Genomic DNA, 18,956 nt, shown 5'->3' on the forward strand with positions numbered 1-18,956 from the left:
TCATTTGAGGTATCAATTTACATAAAATAATATACCTTTGAATGGTCTCAATCTGTCTCCACAATTTCGCCCTGTGAGTACCCACAGGTAGGTTAATATCGAAACAAAGATATGATATTCAAACTCCTTAACGAAATGAAAATGATGCCCCACTTATACAAATTCGTGAATCATTCAGTCGCATTTGTTAAAGTATTATTGATGCATGATTAATACATGTATTGATTTTGTACAACTATGTGACATCATTGTACCTACCATGCTGGTTGTAGTCTGAACCCTTATCATTTCAAGGGATGAGTAGACATCTGCTATAGGCAATGACGCGATGACGTGATGATGTCAATAATCTATTCTCTATATTGTTTGCTCCCGAGTATATTTTGGCATTTTGTATATGAACTTTTTGTATAAAACTATTTCTATTTGAATTTTTGGTTTGAATCATTATGAGTTTGAATGATTATGTGGAAATGCAAACCCAAATTCGAGACATTTGGAGACTCAATTCATTTGCCAGATATTTCGCCTGTAACCTGCTTAGGGTTCGCTAACTTGATATTTTTGAACAAATATTTTGTTGTACTACGTTTTAACTCTGAAAAGGGATTAACTACAAAATTTAAAATTTACTCTTAAATTTTATAAGTTAGAAATTTTGGGATGTTACATCATTTGTCTCTCTCTCTCTCTTTTGCTTTGTCTTCCACTCTAGCAGCTTGTCCAGTGTTCGGCGACACCAGCAATGGTGCAAGACCCCTTGAGGCTCTCTCTCTCTCTCTCTCTCTCTCTCTCTCTCTCTCTCTCTCTCTCTCTCTCTCTCTCTCTCTCTCTCTCTCTCTCTCTCTCTCTCTCTCTCTCTCTCTCTCTATCTATCTATATATATATATATATATATATATATATTGCTTTGTCTTCCACTCCAGCAACCTGTCCCCCGTCCGGCAACACCAGCAATGGTGCAACACCCCTTGAGGTTCTCTCTCTCTCTCTCTCTCTCTCTCTCTCTCTCTCTCTCTCTCTCTCTCTCTCTCTCTCTCTCTCTCTCTCTCTCTCAACTTTGCTATATTAGGTTTGGTTGTCTGCCATTCGATGGCCTTTCTGGTGCATAACCGTAGCCCTGATGGGTGGGACGTTGTCTCCTTTCCAAACTTTTAAATTTCAAAAAGGCTTGATAGAGTTTTGATTTCAAGGTTTTTTTTCAATTAGACTAATGTATTGTTAGGGTTTAGGTTTTTTATGTAGTTTTTTTTTTGGAGGGGGGGGAATACTATGAATGTTTAGTTAGGGTTTCTTGTGTTTTATTTTTCAATTAGCATTAGGCATGAGTAATGAACACTTGGTTTTGGTTAGAATATTAGTGATTTTTTTCAATTAGATTAAATCTATGATTTTTTTTGGACTTTGGGTATTGATTATGGTTTTTCTAAATGACTTGAATATGTATGTAATTAGGGTTTTAGGGTATTTTTGTTCTATTTTTTTTCAATTATCATTAAGCATGATTCCATTAATGAAAGCTTAATTTTGTTTATCAAATCCCTAAAACTTTGATTTTTTTAAGAATTTAAATTTTTTATTTTGGTTTGTCAAATGACATAAATTTTTAATTTGTAGTTTTAATTTTTTAATTAGCATATTTATGAATGATGTTTGTTAGGATTTAGGGTTTTGATTTGATTTTTTTATATTGACATAAACAAATAGTTTATGGTTCTAGGGTTTTTGTGTGTTTTTTAATTACCATTAAGCATGAATCGATGAATATTGTGTGATTTGATTTTGGTTAGAATATTAGGATTATTAAGATTTTTATTAATTAACATAAATCATCATTTTTTATGTTTGTTGGAATTAAGGTTTTATTTTAGGTTTTTTTATAATGACATAATATTTGGTTATGGTTTTAATGTATGAAGCTTTTAGGATTAGAGTTTTTATTTGTTTTTTAAATATCGTAAATTAGCATAATTTATTTGTAATTATTTTATTTTGTTTGTTTACTTTGCATTTGTTTCCACCCTAGGTTAGAATCCTGGCTCTGCCCCTATATATATATACAACAACAACAACAACTACGCCTTCATCCCAAAACAATTGGGGTCAGCGATATGAACCAAAAAAGAAATTCATTTTGGGTCTTCCACATGAATCCTTTTCCTCCAATCATTTCTATCCAACGCCATGTCCTCGGTGAGGTTCAAAGCATTCATATCCTTTCCTATCATCTCCATCCAAGTCTTCCTAGGCCTACCCCGACCTCTTTTAACTAATATATTTTCCCATTTCCCCAACCTTCTAACTGGAGCATCATTAGGCCTTCGCCGAATATGTCCAAACCACCGTAAACGATTCTCTCGCATCTTATTTTCAATGGGTGCAACACCTACCTTCTTACGTATCTCTTCGTTCCGAATCTTATCTTTTATTTATTTCCACACATCCATCTAAGCATCCGCATCTCAGCTACACTCATTTTTTGAATATGATGTCTCTTGGCAGCCCAACATTCCATATCATATAGTAAAGCGGGTCTAATAGTCGTCCTATAAAACTTTCCCTTCAACCGCAATGGCATTCTACGATCGCACAGCACTCCAGTAGCACTTTTCCATTTCATCCACCCAACCTTTATCCTATGATTTACATCTCCATCAATTTCTCCATACTTTTGAATGATAGATCCCAAATATTTGAAATAATCATTCACCGGTATATCTTGCTCACCAAGCTTCACTACACTCCCATCACTACTTCGTTGCTTACTAAACCGACATTTCATATATTCAGTCTTACTCTTACTCAACTTAAAACCTCTAGCTTCCAATGTCTGTCTCCATAATTCTAACTTAGCATTAACCCCAGCTCTAGACTCATCAATCAAAACAATATCATCAGCAAACAACATACACCACGGTACATTTTCTTGAATTGATCTCGTAAGCTCATCCATCACTATCGCAAATAGGAAAGGGCTTAAAGCAGATCCTTGATGTAACCCAACCGTTATCGGAAAATTGGTTGTCACCCCTCCACAAGTGCGGACATTGGTTACTACTCCTTCATACATATCTTTAATTATACTAATGTACTTGAGAGAAACACCTTTCTTCATCATTGTCCACCAGAGAACGTCCCTAGGTACTCTATCGTATGCCTTCTCTAAATCAATAAAAACCATATGCAAATCTTTGTTCCTCTCTCTATATCTTTCAATAAGTTGTCTAAGAAGATGTATAGCTTCCATAGTTGATCTTCCAGGCATAAAACCAAATTGATTCTCCGATATCATGACAACCTTCCTCAACCTAGACTCAATCACCCTCTCCGAAAGTTTCATAGTATGACTCATGAGTTTTATACCACGATAGTTTGTGCAATCTTGTATATCACCCTTATTCTTATATAAAGGCACCAAAGTACTCTTCCTCCACTCATTAGGCATCTTATTTGTTCGCCAAATCAAGTTAAAAAGATTTGTCAACCATTCTAAACCTTTCTCTCCCAAGCATTTCCAAGCCTCGATAGGTATACCATCTGGGCCAACTGCCCTTCTTGATTTCATTTTCTTCAAAGCCTCTGCAATTTCTTTCTTTTGAATCTTGCGCATGAAGTCACGATTTATCTCATGAAAAGGAATGGAGAAGTCTCCAAGATCTTGAGCATGACTATCATTAAATAGCTTATCAAAATAATCTTTCCATCTCTCCTTAATCTCCTCATCTTTGACTAAAACCCTTTGCGTTTCATCTTTGATACATCTAACCATACCCAAATCCTTCGATTTCCTATCTCTCATCTTTGCAAGCCTATAAATATCCTTCTCGCCTTCTTTGGTATCCAACTTGTCATAAACCTCCTTATATACCTTAGCCCTCGCGTTTCGAACAACTTTTTTAGCTTCCTTCTTTGCTATCATATACTTCTCCAAATTCTCATTATCACAACTCTTACTTAGATTTCTATAACACTCTCTTTTAACCTTAATAGCTAATTTGACATCCTCGTTCCACCATGATGTATCCTTACCTAGTGGTGCACCGCCTTTAGACTCACCCAATACCTCCTTAGCTACTTTTCTCATACCACCCGCTATCTTATTCCACATTGATTCTGAATCCTCCTCGAGACACCAATCAACTTCTTTAACTACCTGCTCTACAAACATTCCTTGTTTAGCTCCTTTCAGTGCCCACCACTTAATTCTAGGATCTATCCTATGTCTATCCCTTTTGTGACATTGTCTAATTCTAAGATCTAAAATTAAGACTCTATGTTGTGTAGCTACACTTTCTCCTGGTATAACCTTACAATCGATGCAACAACCCCTATCTCTCTTTCTAAGTAGGAAAAAATCTATCTGACTCGTATTAACCCCACTTTTAAATGTTACTAGGTGAGACTCCCTCTTCCTAAACCAAGTGTTTGCTAAGATCATATCATAGGACAAACAAAAATCTAAAATCCTTTCTCCACTTTCATTTCTTTCTCCTATACCATAGCCTCCATGGATATTCTCAAATCCATCCCTACTAATGCCTACATGTCCATTAAGGTCACCGCCGATGAAAAGCTTTTCTCCATAAGATGTCTCTTGTACTACTCCATCTAAATATTCCCAAAATTGATGCTTAATGGAATCATCTAAACCTACTTGAGGTGCATAAACACTAATAATATTAATAATATCCGTACCTAATACTAATTTAATAAGTAAAATTCTATCACCCTTCCTACGGACCTCAACTACATTATCTATAAACTGACGACTCATAACAATCCCTACTCCATTCCTATTCCTATTTATTCCTGTATACCAAATCTTATATCCCCAAGGTTCTATCACTTTAGCTTTCTCACCTACCCATTTGGTCTCTTGAAGACATAAAATATCAATCTTTCTCCTACACATAACATCTACTAACTCTACCAACTTACCAGTTAAAGACCCTATGTTCCAAGTGGCTAACCTAATTTTATGGTCTTGGACTAACTTCTTTACCCCCACCCGTCCAACAAAGTGAGGGAACCCTTGCCTATTTGACACCACACCCGGGCGCCGGTGTGACGTGTCGCTTCTGGGCGACGACCTAGCAACCCTTGCACATTTATCACTGCCTCCGGGCCTAGAGAGTACAGCGCGTCGCTCAGTAGGGAACGCCCCAACAAAATTCTCATATTGGTTCATTTTCATAGGATATGACAAAGTTTTTATGCTGGCTGTCACAGGCCTACCGCAACCCTCCTCCTTTATCCGGGCTTGCCCCTATATATATATAAACTTTAAAAACAGAAACGAATAACCTAGAGCATCAAGAAAAGAATCTTGATCTTCTCGAAACATACTCAAAGTATCTTGATACAAGATGGAAAGGCGTTCATTCTTAGACACGAAATCCTTCTCAGTTTTGTGTAAGTAGCAGTTGAGCAAAAGGTAGATAATTTCAACTCATTAAACTTGTTGCAATGTTTACGTTTCGATGCATCCAGATTTGAGAATTAGTTACTACTGCATTTGATAAAAAACCGAAGGAAATTTCCACACTCCGCTATTGGAGGCTTCAGATAATACTCTACATAAGTTGACATGAAAAAAGTAGCGCATTCTTTTCTTCACAAGTTGCTTCAACTATTTTTCAGGTAAAGTATATATATATATATATATATATATATATATATGATGACGTGGAACCCTTGCTGAGAACTAGGTCACTAATGGGCTTGCCCCTATGAGGTAATTAAACCCTGGGTGGGTTCATCGACACCAAAGCCCTTGGGTTGCCCACCAGTTAAAGGCACCCCTTACACCCGATGGGAGTCGAACCTGGGACGAAGGGGCCAGCACCTGATCCCCAGGTTAATATGGATTTTATATGCTCTTTTATGTAAAGTATTGTATACATGATTTACTGTGGGATTTGTAGTTGGTGATCTAATTTTATTGTGTTCTATTAGAAAAAGTTTGCATATGAGCCCATGAGGGCACCGGTCATCTGGTAGGGGCATTTCATGTAAATCGCTATGTCAACGGAACATCTCGAGTTTGAAACCCATGATGCACATCTTTTCCTGTGAGGCCCTGGGTGTAAAAAACTAGTGGGCAAGGTGAGCGCAGGGTTTTATGCCAATGAACTCGGTGAGCGAGTCTGTTTTTCCTCAGTTATATATATCCAAAAAAAAAGAAAATTAATCTTTTTCACGGCATTCGGTTCCAATTTCGTTGATCCTCTAATCACACTTGTGTCTGATCGCATGGCAATTTTATGCACTTGTACATTCATGTTGCAGTCATGGATGCTGTTTATCTAGAGAGTAAACGTCAGGAAAAAATCATTTAGAAGGGTTTCGTTTGTCCATCCTGAAGTTGAGTGGGATCCGGATTTCCTTCCTTAGAGGGTTTTCTACCGAGAAACCTTGGACCATAAAACACACACACACACACACACACACACACACACACACACACACACACAGAGACATATTACATAATAATAATGAAAAATAATAATACAACAGACGAAGAGGCAGATATATACACTCACAAAATACAGAAAAATAGGACATATATAATACACAAGGCTAGCCGAAAAGAAAAATTTATCACCCTTTAACAGAGCGCATATAATTGAATAAGATTGATTTAATTTACAAATATATATAAAACAACCATGGGACTCTCCTGACAGATTAATTAAGCCAGCTGGTCATATTAATGAAGGGTTGAACACCCTGCTTGTCACGCAGCAGGAAGAGCACCATGCATCGTCCATGCATCATCATCCTTGTCATCATAACTACAAGAAATATGTGGATTAGCCATGGCCACAAACCATCGCTAATCCATCGTCAATCCGTCGTTGTAGAGCTTAGCGACGGCTAACTTTCATCGCAAATTTCTAGTTGCTAATTAGCGACAGAACATATATGTTGCTATTTTCATCGCTAAATTGCAACAAATTAGCGAATGCTATGATTCGTCGCAAGGCCTTCGTTAATTTGCAGAGATTTGGGTTTGCGACAGATATGAATCCATCGCTAATTATGTCGCTATTGTAGCAGCGGAATTGCGATGGATTAAAATCTGTCGTACAACATCAGCCGATTCAGTTTTGTGATGGTTAAATATCCGCCCCTGATCCGTCGCTAAATTGGAGGTCGATACTAATCCATCACAAAAAATTTTAAAAAATTTAAAAAAATGTTTAAAATATAAATATCGAGAAAAAAAATTCTCGTGATACAATTTATATATCCTATATATAAAAAACAAAGTACACATAAAAATACATATACAAAGAACTAAAACAATTTAGTGATTCACTATAATCCTCTCCAAGTTCTAATTATTTACAAGTGAACATTTACAAAGAGTTTCTTTTGAAACAACAAGAAGGTACAACAAATTCAACACATGAATCTAATCATTGCCAAGATTTTGTGTGTCATCTTCTTCATTGTCTTGATCTACCCCTTCAGCTCTTCTACGCTGATTATCTCTAGCATCCTACAAGAGAAAAAAAAGGTTAGTATTGATAAACAAAATATAATGAAATAAATTATATGCAATGCACCTAAGCTAAGGCAATCAAAGTAACATGGGTGAATTATAGTCTAGCTAGCAATAAAGTGAAGGATATTAACAGAATTAAGATGTGTTCTAAGGCTGACAGAAAAAAAATTATAATGATTCTATCATGCAAATATGTATTCTAAGATTGACAAAAAACTCTAATAGTGATTCAATCATGCGTATATGTGTTCTAAGGTAGTGAAAAAACTCACCAAGTTCGCTTACTTCTTACCCATCAAAATCAATCAGCCTTTAGAAATCCTGATTGATCTGTATATCAAGAAAATTATGAGATTACATAGAGTACTACTCTTGATCATCTTAGACCGTGATCCATGACTCACATCGCAATTTTGGGGACAACTACAACAAGCATTGGGTACAAAACTCAAGTTCAGTACCACATTTTATCTACAGACTGATGATCAATCAAAGAGGACAATTCAAACCTTGAAGAACATGCTACGAGCTTGTATGCTCGACTGGAAGAATGATTGAGATGAGCACCTAAGTTTCATTGAGTTTGCATACAACAACAACTATAATGCAAGTATTGGAATGGCTCCATACGAGGCTTTGTATGAAAGGTCATGCAGATCACCAACTTACTAGGATGACATCAGTGAACGATTAACCGAATCACTAGTAATTTTTCAACACTACACTCAACAAGTCCAGAAGATTCGAGATAGGTTGAAAGTTGCCCAAGGCAGGCAGAAGAGTTACGCCGACCAGCGACGTCGAGAGCTCACTTTCGAGGAAAGAGATATAGTGTTTATTAAAGTATTTCTTACCAATAGTGTATTTTGATTTGGAAAGAAAGAAAAATTAAGCCCAAGATTTGTTGGACCGTTCAAAATCCTAAAACAAATTATGAAGCAGCATACCATGTAAAATTACTGCCACAATATGCCCAGATTCATACCATTTTTCACGCATTGATGTTACAAAAATACATTCACAACCCATTCCACATCATTAAGTATGAGGACGTGGAGGTACAGGAGGGTCTAACCATGTCAAAGCAACCAATAAAGATCATTGATCGTTGAGACCAAGTTTTGCGATCACATACTATTTTGTTGGTCAAGATACGATGGCAGCATCATGGCATTGAGGAATGTACATAGGAACCTAAGACCAGCATGAGAGAAAAATATCCTGACCCATTCGCATAGTTTGTGATCAGATTTCAAGGACGAAATCCTTTTTAAGAGGAGTAGGATGTAAGACCCACAAAATTTTAGGTATTTTAATGCACTTTTTAATATAAAAATTGTTGATTTTACCTATCACTTATATCTCTAGAGTATAGAATGCTAAGTTGGTAGGACTGATTAAATTTGATTAGTCATTTTTTAATTTAGGAAAGGTATAGCCTTGAAATTGAATTTTGGAATATATAGCCTTGAAATTGAATTTTTGAAAAATATAGCCTTGAAATTGAATTTGAAAAAATATAGCCTTGAAATTAAATTTTGAAAAATATAGCCTTGAAATAGAATTTTGAAAAATAAAAGACTCAATATGGAATTATCATAAAAGAAGGTTGTTAAAGAGAATATCTAGAAAAAAATAAAATTATATTTAGTTAAAATAACTAGAAAGGACAACTAAGTAGCAATGACAAATTTGAATCTAACTAAGTGAAAGTACACTAGTGGGGGGCTATTTTAATAAATGTCCTGAGCTAGTATTCCAAAAAGGAACCCTAGGAAAAAATTTAACCCACCTAGCGCCACCCCAAGCTTCCTGATCATCATCGGCTAGCATCACTCACTACCTGAAAATTTATAAAAGTATGAGGTCAACCCCAGCCCCCGTAGGAACACCACACAACATAGGCATAGAAAGAATACAACACATATTTCATACATCTTTTCATGACCCAAAACATTTATAACATAATAATTTTAAGGCATACAAATATATATATATATATATATATATATATATATATATATATCATGGATCAAAATTTCACATTAAACATTAGGCACATAGACATTCATAATTAATCAATTTTGCCCATAAGTAAGAGCACATATTACCACACAAGTTAGTAATCCCGAACATGGACAATTACATAACTAAGTATGCCAATATTCACAACCTATGTATATAATCATAAAAACATACATGGAATGCATAAACACACACAACACATAACACTGGTGTACTTGTGAACACTTTTAATACATTGTTCCTTTTCCTTACCCAAGAGTGCAATCCCAAGACTTAACTTTCATTCAGCAATCATAAGGGGTGTTTATTATTTTATGTATTTTAATTTTCTTAAAGATTTGAAAAGTGTAAGAACCTTCATTGGGAAAGTCTGTGACTATGAAAACTCATAGTAAACAGTGCAAAATCTTGATTCCTACTCTGCAAAGTGGTAGACTACCTATCTAGGCCTCTTTGGTAGCCTTTGGAACCTACGTCTAAGGATGGAAGACCTATGAATACGCCTTTGCTCTTCGAAAGCATTTACAACACTTTTTCTGGCCGTGTATACCACTACCCTCTCCAAGGTAATTATAGTCTGAATAGGTTGTTAGGTGTTCTTTACTTAGGGTTATTTAAGTATTCCTAATACAAAGGCTCTCTTGACCCAATTCTACTATGAGAAATACAACACAACACAGGTCATTTGTAGTAATTCAAGACCGAGCTCAAGATCATACTCCATATGGGTACCCTTGAGCCAAAAATGTCTCCTTGAGGTTTAAGTGTGTATGAGCATATTAAAAAATTACTTATCTTGGTGCACACTAGCACCCATGATTTCACTCAACCTGGCTCACCCACGAGCCTAGTGTATGCATACCCTACATGACTTAAAACATCTTACATGTCACATATCACACTATATGATGCATGAGAATCATTTCAACATAGCATGAACCATAAATAACACATGTATGTTAATGCACACTATATGGTCCATCTATCATGCTCAAAACTCATAAGCTAACATGCGGTATCATATGTCATCATGCATAAATCATAAACATGCTTACATACAACATAAACATGTAACATCACATGTTACCAAATACATGTAAAATATTACATATTATAAACAAGCATAATTATTCAAAACAAGTCAAGTTTACAAGACATGACATGTCCCTAACTAGGAACTGTAGATAACATAATTTTGGTACTATTCTCGGCTCTGTTAGACCATAACACAGGGCACATTTGAGCCCTCAAAAATTCACAGTCATGCATGAGGGTGTTAGCTTTCAAATTCAAGTGATAGCTCAAAGAAAAAATTTCATTAGTTCGTAGTAATTCATGGACTAAAAACTATTTTTTCTGTTTTTTCATAACATGACAATTTTACTTCATAAAGAAGCAGTCACCTACCTAAATTCGTAAGGAATCTCAACCTCTCAAATTTTCTGATGATAGCTATACTATTAACTTTCAGAATTATCTAATTTCACTGAAAAATACTCCATATGAATTTTCTAGATTTTTTGGACCGAACCCTGTCTAAGACAGTCCTAGATTCAGATTTTTTGTAAAATCTTGAATTTCATCTCACTTGTATAAGATTCTGGAATTCACAAAGAAAGAATCTAATTTTTTTATTATTTTTTCTTGATTAATACACATGGCAACCATCACATATCCAAAAATCAATGAGAAATATCAAACCCTTGATTTATTAAATTTTTTGCACGATCGACTATCAGATTTCACTCTGCACATAGGGCAAGATTTTTTTCTTTTGTTGCATCATTCATAACCATGTGTACCATAAATCAAAGCATACTTAATATAAAGATAAACACATGCTCAACGTGTAAAACCAATTTACAATCATGCATCAACCATATACATAGTACTTAAATGCCACGTATGCTTATTTCAAATATCACATGGTCATAAAACATACATCGGATCCTAAACTATTTATATATCTCATGATTTATGCATAAAATACGTAGTTTAAGATGCTAGCATGCTAAATCGCTATAAGATACATAAAATAGATTTGTAGATCCGTGGTCCATGTCGTAAACACATGAAATACAGTAGACATTCATTTAATCATGTTAAACCAAAACGAAATCTAGCCTCCTAGGTAAAGATATAGCATAATCTAGGTATGAATGTGTTGTTTTCATGAAAACATGTACTTTTCCTCTTTTAATCATACAAGAACATAATAAATCATGAAAGACATATCTTTGAAACATAATACATGCTAAATACACCTATGTTTATATAAATACCAATCTAAAATTACGTAGGAACACGAAACTACGCATTGTATAGTACCCAATTTTTTGGCTTGGGCATTCAGCCATAGTTTTGCTAAAAATGTGTTTTTCAATCCTTTTTAAAGTATGATATTGATTTAAAAACATTTTTAAAACCCTTTTCTAATCCACTCTAGGTATGATCCGCCATGGACCAGCTTGTAGAATCGGTAAGGCACACGATCTATGCATCTGCACTCAATCTACGACTATAAGTAAGGTGTACCCTACCTTGTATGTCCTCCCGAACCAATTCAAACCTTCGTCTTCCCGCTTCACCAAGTGTACAACACCTCCAAGCTTGCAACACCCGTCCAACCGGATGTGGTAGAGAAGATGAGAGAGAGAGAGAAAAAAAAAAGCAAATGAAAAAGGAGAGAGAGAGAGAGACAGAGAGAAAGAAAAATAGAAAGGGGGGTCATGAGAGGGGGCTTAAATAGCCCTCTCTTGGCCTTCCTAATATCTATGGTAAGTCTTCCTTCTTTTCCCTTTTCTTTTTTTTTCCTTTGTTATTTCTTCTGTTTTTTATTATTTGACTTTCAATCCTTTTAAGGAAAGATAGGTAAGAAGGAGATGTCCCCTTTTTGCTTCTTTTACATATGGAGTCCCTTCCTATTACTTAAAAGTTCTAGATTTCCTATTTAGTTGGCTTTATTCTTAATTAGAAAACTCACTTAATATCATTAACTTTTTTAAAACAAGGTAGAATCCTAGGAGAATTAAACCTTTAGAAAGTAGAGGTCCTTGACAAGTAAGATGTCCCACAGAGGGAGGTGCATCCCACCCTATGGGTCTATATTACTAAAAAAACATATTGTCTCATTTAATTAATTAACTATTAATTTCTAAAAATCCAAATTGTTTCTTAAAATCCTAATTTGGATTTTAGATCAAAATTTAAATTTTTGGATTCTATATCCAATCCAAATCTAAAATATTTCTAAATCCAATTTAGATCCAAGTCCAAATGCCAAATTCAAATTCATGTTTAATTAAATTAAATTCTAATTTACATAGAATTAAATCTAAATTCAATTCAAAATTCAATTTAATTTCACTTAAAAAATCAATTTATCGTGAGATTCAATTTCAAATTAACATGTGCATCTAATTCTAACTCAATTGCATATTTAAATAAAATAAATCCCTAATTGAGACATAATTCATCTTTATTAATTTAGTTCAATGTCAATAAATTCACAGATATTACCAAAGCGGTTGATGCACTATCCCAGCAGTTTGAAGATGCATCAAATTTGCACAACTTACCATTGTTAAATGTAATGTTTGGAGTAAGGCATGTAATTCCCAAATGGCCTATAGTAGAATCCAAAGGGTGGTGTGTGATTTGGGTAAAAACCCTAAAAGTTACCCTAATCACACAATCGAATGTAGGGTCTTGATCTACAAATGATAGATCTACTTGCCGCCGAAAAGCAATGTGATTCATGATCTTTTGTATGAGGTGCATGATACCTTGAGTGGTGGACATGAAGGCATCCAAGACCTACCAGCGGTTGAAAGCCCTCTTCTATTTATCAGGCATGAAGGAATATGTATGTGAGTATGTGCGATAATGTGTGGTTTGTCAGGCTAATAAGTATGAGGCGATAAAATTATCCGAGTTGTTGCGGCACTTGTCGATCCTGGATCGGACATGTCAAGATATATCTATGGACTTTATGGAATCCCTATCCACGTTTAAGAGTAAGGTAAGTCATTATGACAATGATGGATAGGTTTTCCAAGTAGTCCCATTTTGTTGGATTGTCACAGGAGTATTCTACTGAGTTGGTAATAAAGCAATTCTTGAAACACATGATGAAACTCCATGAGATGCCTAGGAGCATAGTGAGCAATCGAGATTCAATCTTATTGAGCCAGTTTTGGACCACCTACTTTAAATTTAGTGGGACGAAATTGAATTACAACATTGCCCACCATCCTCAGATGGATGGAAAAATCGAGATCGTGAACAAAGCGATAGAAACTTACCTCTCTTGCTTTGCAAGACACCACCCAAACAAGTGGCACCACTTTTTGCTATGGGAGGAGTATGCCTACAACACAAGTCATCACTCTTCTATAAAGATGACTCTGTTTGAGGCATTGTATGGGCTCTCTCCCCTAATAGTGGCTACATATAAGCACATGAGTGTTACATCTCTGGAGATGGAACGCAAGATAAGTTTCTCGTTGATTTAAGGCAAAATATCATGAAGGCCCAAGAGTGCATGAAGCAAATTGATGACAAGGGTCATTCCGATCAGGCATTTGAGGTATATAATTAGGTGTGGTTGAAATAGAGGCCTAGTGGTTAAAAGATTCTCCTGGGCAGAGATTATCATAAACTCGTGTCGAAGTACTATGGAATGTACCAAGTTGAAAAGCAAGTAGAAAAATAGCCTACTATCTGGCACTCCCTGAAGAGGTAAAAAATCATCATGTCTTTCATGTATCTCACCTCAAACCATTTCATGGTGAGTCTTCAACTGTGGATGTGCCCCATGAGGAGGATCATGAGGCCCAGCCTACCATCATACTAAAGACCGATAGGGTGTGAAAATACGATCGAATGATCTGAAAGCATCTAGTTGAGTGGGTCATAGTGGCAAAGATTTTGCAATGTGGGAATGAGAATTTGACTTGAAAAATAGGTTCTCAAACTTTGGACCTTGGGGGCAAGGTGTACCGAAGCGTGGTGGAGCTATTACAATCTAAGATCTAGGGAGAATATTAAGTCCATTACTCCAAGTTTTAGATGCCACTTCATTAAGTCAAGGGTGTTTCTCAAGCAAAGTGGTGACCAAGGAGGTGATATGGTTGTTGATATGGCTCCTTTCCAAAAAGAAAAGTCAAGGGACACATGTCCACACGAGTATGAATGAGAGATAAGTCAAAGGGACTCATAAGAGGCAACATGGATAGAGAAGAAGAAAGGAAAGTAGTCTTCCACCCCCACCCCTTGTAAAAAACGTCTCCCATCTTTCCTACTATCTAGAAAAGTGAGAAGGGTCCAACCAGGGCATGTTTCTTTTTTATAATTATTTTTTTTGGGTAATAAGGCTTGATTAGGATGTGGTTAGGGAGGGACTCCAGTCAGTCCAACTAACCCCCTTCCTATTCTTGTTCTAACTAACAGTTATGACCTCATTTTCACAGTTAGAGGGTGTATGGGTTAAATGGGTTGGTTTTTATTTTTGGATTAGAGCTAGACCCAAACTTAGGCCAGACACTATAAATAGTGGTCTAGGGTCCCCTTTTGAAGTTATGAAAATTTATATTCTGATTCTCTCTCTCTTCGCTATATTATCTCTCTCTATCTCTTCCCTCTCCCTTGTCTCTTTGGTTCATATAAGGACCAGGCCTCTCAGGTTGGTCGATCACCCCTTCCCAAAGTTCTCAAACTCTTCTAGTGCCTAGACTATGCAGTCTTGCTTTCCTCGCGAACTGGTCGGTGTTTCCTCAGTGTGGGTCATGTGACATCATTACAAAATGTGTGTGACACCTCTACTTGCTACAGACCTGAAAGTACACCTAAACCATGATCTAGCCTTAGTCAAGCCCTTACCCATTTTGTAGTATCGAAAACCCAAAATTGCATCCTACCATTAGATCAGCCTACCCGATTGAACCGTTCTGGTAACCCAGGACTACCAACAACCTTTATCATAGTCCAACACTTATCTCATACCTCTTTACAAGTTTTTAGACCTTCCTTGACCCCCTAGACCAAATCCTACAAGTTATGAACCTAGACCCTTACCTGAACAACTCACTAGGCCCAAATCGCACCTAACCGACTAGTCATTTTACCTAGTCCCTCTGTTTCTCATCATTTACAACAATAAGAAACCTTTGACCACTTCTCCACTGTGTCAGCAAGAGTTATGACCCTAGGACACGTAACCCACAGGCTCCAAGGCCTAAGTTCAACAGGACTGATCCACTTGAGTTTGTCGAACTTCGTTTGACGTACTCGTCAGCTGCAAGTCTAGATCTTCTAACTGGCCCCTCTTCTGGTTCCAACTCTAGTCCGACCAATATGAACCCCAAAAATCTAGAGAGTACAACAAAATGTAAAACACAACTTTTATACATACGCAAGTCACATTTAATGCACATATGGAGCTTCGCAAATGTAACGCACAAGGGTCAGAAGATTCATGCAAAGGTTATGAGAATATTTGTGAACCTACCAAGTTTGCATGTTGAATATGTAAATGTTCAATAGATCTGCAACTGAGGTCAAAAGTTTTGCATATACGAAAAAAGTTTGCAAGTCATCTTTGCGAACGTCAAGAGGACGTCCGCAAATGTATTGTGCAAACATGCTAACTAAAATTCGAAAACATTTGAAGGTAAGAACATTTGAAAAATAACCTTAAGACATTTGTATGTTAAATAGATTTGTGTTGCATTAACAAGAATTTCTCATATAATGTTTACAAATATTAGACTTTTGCGAATGTCAGACTTTCGCATATAATATTAACAAGAGGTTCGCTCTATAAATTTGTGAACATATGTCCTGACTTTATGAGAGTTTTTAGTTAAACGAGTTTCGCATGATGTCTATGCGAAAGTCAAAATTTATGCAAATGTATGGAGCAAACCTGCGGTGCTCAAACTTATAAATTCTAGAAAGTATGCATCGGGCGCCTGTATTGGAATCAAGTTAGCCCTGTTTGCAAATATTTTGTGTGAGTTTTATCTGGTCTATGAAATATTCATGTGAATCTCCTTGTCATTGAGATGTTGCGACCTTCGGACAACGTACATATCTATCACACGAACATCAGCAGGTTCGCTTCTGCGAAGAGAAAAATGTCGATACAATAACAACAACTACTACGCCTTCATCCCAAAACAATTGGGGTCGGCGATATGAACCAAAAAAGAAAATCATTTTGGGTCTTCCACATGAATCCTTCTCCTCTAATCATTTCTATCCAATGTTGTGTCCTCGGTGAGGTTCAAAGCATTCATATCCTTTCCTATCACCTCCATCCATGTCTTCCTAGGCCTACCCCGACCTCTTTTAACTAATATATTTTCCCATTTCTCCATCCTTCTGACTGGAGCATCATTAGGCCTTCGGCGAATATGTCCAAACCACTGTAAACGATTCTCTCTCATCTTATTTTCAATGGGTGCAACGCCTACCTTCTTATGTATCTCCTTGTTCTGAATTTTATCTTTTATTGTATTTCCACACATCCATCTCAGCATACGCATCTCAGCTACACTCATTTTTTGAATATGATGTCTCTTGACAGCCCAACATTTCGTACCATATAGTAAAGCGGTCCTAATCGTTGTCTTATAAAACTTTTTCTTCAACCGCAATGGCATTCTACGATCGCACAATACTCCAGTTGCACTCTTCCATTTCATCCACCCAACCTTTATCCTATGATTTACATCTCTATCAATTTCTTCATACTTTTGAATGATAGATCTCAAATATTTGAAACAATCATCCACCGGTATTTCTTGCTCACCAAGCTTCACTACTTTGTTGCTTACTAAACCGACATTCCATGTATTCTGTCTTAGTCTTACTCAACTTAAAACCTCTTGCTTCCAATGTCTGTCTCCATAATTCTAACTTAGCATTAACCCCAGCTCTAGACTCATCAATCAAAACAATGTCATCATCAAACAACATACACCACGGCACATTTTCTTGAATTGATCTCGTAAGCTCATCCATCACTATAGCAAATAGGAAAGGTCTTAAAGCAGATCCTTGATGTAACCCAACCGTTATAGGAAAATTGGTTGTCACCCCTCCATAAGTGTGGACATTGGCTGGCATTTTTTAAATCATGCCATTTTAAGAAAATGCCATCATTTTCTGACATTAAAATCCAAATAGTTTGAATGCCCAAGCCTTAGTATGACCCTGGCGAACTGGTCCGAAGTAGGATCGCTATCCTAAGCCTCATACAACCTATACCACACTATTCCATCATCTTCCAGACGGATTAACACCAATTCTACCTCCCGTTCTTCTATCGTCCTTTGGAAACAGAAAGCCTTACAAGATCCAACTAATTGGGTCTTGTCTTGCAAATTTCAAAAAATCTACCCGAACTGAGTATTTGAATCTTCTTGCATTAGCTGCAGTCCACGTGTTTCACGCACAAGTCCATCTGCTCACGTAACATGTAGAAATGCAATCTGACCAATCAATTACCGAATCAATTCTATTATCCAATCAAAACTAAGCTGCATCACCAACCGTAACCAATGAAGAGTGCACAGGCTACGATCCGCCTAGATTCACACCTCTACCTACCCATTGAATGCATTACATCTGTACTACACTCTGACTAACTTGAGCTCTCTAGTAAATGCATTATAGCTGTGCACACTCGAACTAATTGAGCTCCGGTAAGGGCCTACCGAATCTTGTTCCCCTCCTACAACTCACCCCAAACACTACTAGTATGCTTTCTTTACAAGCTCTGTTGTTTACAACCAATGGACCTATTTCAGGCTCCAGAATTTACCACCTCGCATGAATTGGCCGAAAACTGCAACATTTTCTATTTAGGCGGTGTGCTACTAGCTTATCCATGGGCAAGCAATCACGTTGATCTGCACATGCACCATGAGGCTGTCTTGGGCTTAAACTTGTCCCGACAAGCACATTTGATAAGCAAAAATAAACATATTGTACATGTGAGGAATGTCGTCTGTGTAATGATCTCGGAAAGCTGCACGCGGAAGATGAGCACATAACATGGTAATTATTTATACCTCATGATAGCGATGGCCCATTGCCATCCATACCATCCAAAAAAAAATGACAAACAAATAAATAAATAAATTTTTTCCCTGCTATATAAAAGTTCTCGAACTTGTGCTTCGATGTATTGGAGTTCAGGAGTACTATTCGCATTCATTGTTCAAAAAAGGGGTGGTGAGGTCATTGTTGCTGGAGCTTGATGATCTACTTGTGCCAGAGTTTTAGGTTCTTGAACAGGCGTTTGAATACACTGACCCGTTAGCTCCAGCCACATCCATTTCTTGTAACAATCGGTGATGATATGACAGAAGGGCGTCTGCAGATTCACACTCGACATTCTGGACTTCGTCATTTT

The sequence above is a fragment of the Nuphar pumila genome, chromosome 3 (genome assembly GCF_984573655.1).
Source record: "Nuphar pumila chromosome 3, dmNupPumi1.hap1.1, whole genome shotgun sequence".
Taxonomy (NCBI): Eukaryota; Viridiplantae; Streptophyta; class Magnoliopsida; order Nymphaeales; family Nymphaeaceae; genus Nuphar; species Nuphar pumila.